The sequence below is a fragment of the Limulus polyphemus genome, unplaced genomic scaffold (genome assembly GCF_000517525.1).
Source record: "Limulus polyphemus unplaced genomic scaffold, Limulus_polyphemus-2.1.2 Scaffold1106, whole genome shotgun sequence".
In the NCBI taxonomy this organism is placed as follows: Eukaryota; Metazoa; Arthropoda; class Merostomata; order Xiphosura; family Limulidae; genus Limulus; species Limulus polyphemus.
In genome coordinates, this window is record NW_013666716.1 from 177,041 (window position 1) to 180,878 (window position 3,838).

Consider the following 3,838-nt stretch of genomic DNA (forward strand, 5'->3'; position numbering starts at 1 on the left):
GTGGTGGGCAGAGCACAGATAGCCCTTGTGTAGCTTTGTGCATAATTAAAAACAAACAAACAAACCACTACACCAAGAAAAAATACAGTGGCACTACTGTTGTCGCTACATATTTATGAGTATAGTAGCGCTACCGATACTTTTGAAACACATTTTTCATATATACTTTTTTTTTCAATGGATAACGTAAGAATCAAAAATACAAATTTATTGGTAAGTGGCAATACTTTACTGCTACAATAACATAATACAAACTTCTGAGAATCAGCCTATCTGTATTTGTGATTGATGAGAGGAAAGCAGTTAACAACCAAAAAGCCACAGATACATTCAATGCTAGTAGTCAAAGTACACAATGTCAAAAAATAAATGAATATTATAACGGTAATAATAATAATACTAATATAGAATAATAAATCTCTAATATTAGAAGATATTATGTCCCTTATTATTTGTTCAGTTTTATTGTTGTTTTAATTTATTTAATTTCAATACCATCAACTTCTCAAAATTTCTATCCGTGAATCCAGCTCTGTTTGGTTTCAAAATGTCTTTCTCTGTTGATAAAATGTGCTCTACAGCTGCATTCAATGGAATTCGCATATTGAAGTAAATGACGAGAGATTTAAAAGCTGGTGAAGGGAACAAGCTTGATTCTATTATCTTTTGAAGTAGATGGTTCTTTACTCGGGAACAGTGTTATTTGATTGTTGCTACTTGGAGACGAACTACTTGCAGATGTTGCTTAAAGCACATGAAGTCTTCTTCGTCATCTCCCTCGGTGCTCGAAAATGACAAAAAATCACTTAATTCAACATTTACTGGACTTTCATCACCGATGCCTTTTATCTTTTCTGAAAGTTTTTAATCATCATTTGGTTTACAATTTCTTTCCAAGCAATCGAGCTAATCAAGTCAGTTTAAACCCCTGGGTGAAAAGCAGCTGCGAGAATATGATCCTCATTGAAGAAAACAGCTTCAAAGCGCTTCTCATTTCCTGAAATCAAAGCATTAACAAGTGGCTTGCAAGTCTGCAGTGGTTTACCATAAATATCTTTCATTTTTGTCAAACATGCGGTAAGTGTTGGCAGAAGTAGTCCCATATAGGCTTTATTTTTACTTTGAAGTAAATCCAGTTCAAGTACTACAGGTTGCATGATGAATACCTATTCTTTGATGAAGTTTATATCTGAAAAGTTGAAACGAGTGATGCCCAGCTCATCATACACTTTATTGACCGAACTATATCTTTTTATTATTGTGGTTTTCATACGAACGAATGCATCGTCCATGATTTCCACAAAATGTTCGTCCATTTCTTGCTATATAAGGTCAGCTGCTACGGTGCTGCAGCACTGTTTGTTCCAAAGTGTCTGGGCCTTCGCAAATACCGATCTGGACACTTTCTTGAATTTACCGTTGCTCAAAGCCTTTTCTACATCACTGGTTGCTACTAAATTGAATGTATGTGCCGCACATTGAAGATGCACGGAGAGAAAGCAAACCTCACTACTAATGACATCGAAAATGCTGTGGAAGTTTATCTCATTTTCTCTGTGCTTTGCTCTGCTTTGAAATCATCTGCATCAATACTTAAATGTTCAGACCTTGGTTCAGTGGAGAAGATCCTGCAAAAACAAATTGTAAAATATAAAGAAATGTGTATATGGTGTGTGGAATGGCTCAGTAGTACCATTTTGGTATGGTATTATTGCTGTATTGGCATGTTATATAATATAATTTATATAATATTATATAAATGATAATAATAATTTAATTTCCTATACAATGCTCATCTGGCCATTTAAAACACCTTTCTGACTAGTCTCTACATTAGTTGAAAACCAGCTGAAAGATATGTGACTTCAAAAGACTTGTAAAAGACCTGACAGTCTTTGCACATTGCAACTCGATAGGGAGAGCGTTCCAAAGTTTAGGAGCATAGGCAGAAAAAGCACGATCACCAAAACATGAGAGAAGGAAAAAGATAGAAATAGTATTAATATATACTAGCCTTGACCTGCAAAACATTCTATTATTTCCATGCACAGCATTTAAGATATACTTTCTAGCAGGCATTGTGTGTTAAATCAATAAATTGTGTTCAATTTGAAAACGAGGGAATCCTCAATAGTCGCGGCATTTGAAATTCTTTTAGGCAGGATTAGAGTAAATTAATCTGTGAGACCTTTCCCTTCCCCTTTTTATTAGCTGTATTTTTTGTGCATCAGCAATACCAAGCGTGGGGCGCGCATATACCCGATTCGGTTTCATTGCTCATCAGGATCTCTATCAACCTATCCTCAAATTGAAATTATTTTAGGCAGGATTAGAGTAAATTAACCTATGAGGCCTTAGGCTTGGTCAAATACATCATTAGATGTATTAAATTTCAGAAACAACAATTTTTATTATCTATAAAATTAAAAATGTTAACAATGTATTACAACTTACTTGTTGCAGCAACTTAAGGGAGTCGGCTGCGGTCACGAGCCACTCTACTGTGCTAAGCTTCTCTTTCAGTTCATCTTTTTTTTCTGGGCGAATTTATCGTTAATTGTGCATGTTAGGGATCTCCTACCAAAACTGTTATAATTAGCTGTAATGTCTGAATAAGATTTTTCAAAGCTTAAGATTCAACAAATTTGAAAGGAAGCATTTCCTCAATGACTAAATCAGTTATGAATGCATTTATTTTATACTAGGTAACCCTCCAGGCACTAGCAGCAATAAAGGCTCCAAGAGTTGCTTTATTTGCTTTAATTTTTCTGTTACTAGAAGTATGAGCCCCTGTCTCTGTTGATTCAACTGACCGTTTGCTCAATCTGTTTACCTTCGTTCTTCTCTTGCTGCACGATTCAAAATCCTTGAGTTTACTGGAATGATTGTAACTAATGTGTTTCTTCAGATTAAAGAGTGATTTCTTATTAGCACTGTAAATATTCTTTCGGGGCAAACATAACTTACACTGCAAAAAAATAATCCTGACAGAACAAGCTCACGACAGCAACTTTTTTTGTAAGCAAAATGCAGTATAAATATAATTAGATACAATTGATTGTACAACGTACAAAATAATATAATATTATTATATATTATAATATATGTATAATAATAACATGAATATATATATTATTTTATTAATAATAATACGCCCCCAGTGGCACAGCGGTATGTCTGCGGACTTATAACGCTAGAATCGGGGTTTCGATACCCGTGGTGGGCAGAGCACAGATAGCCCATTGTGTAGCTTTGTGCTTAATTACAAACAAACAATAATAATAAATATTATAATGATATATATTATAAACCATGATTTATAATAATATGTATGTCTAGGATTTTCTTAACTAATTATCTGACATGAAATATAAAGTAGCTTATTCATGTAAATATCTTGAATTATCAATTGAAACGTGTTAACCAAGAAAAGTGTTAGAATTGTCCAGCTCAGGAATTTAATAATACATTTAACAGCGCTTCTAAACTAAATTTTTACATAAAAATAAGTTGATGAACCTTCTAAATTAATATTAAATTAAACTGAAAATGTAAACAGTAAATATAAGAATCTTATAAACAAATTAGCTGAAATACCCATTCCCTAGACCAGTGATTGCAAACCTTTTTCAATGCTGGCACCCCTTGAGATTTTGAAATGCGATCCCGCACCCCAGAGTTAAAAGCAAAAATTTAAATTTTTTCAGGTCAAATTATTAAGTACTAATTAATGAGTATTTTTAATTAACACAAATTTTCGAAAAGAAAAAAAAACACTTATTTTGCCAGAAAATAAAACACGTTATCATAAGTCAGAAAAATTTATATATATATATAT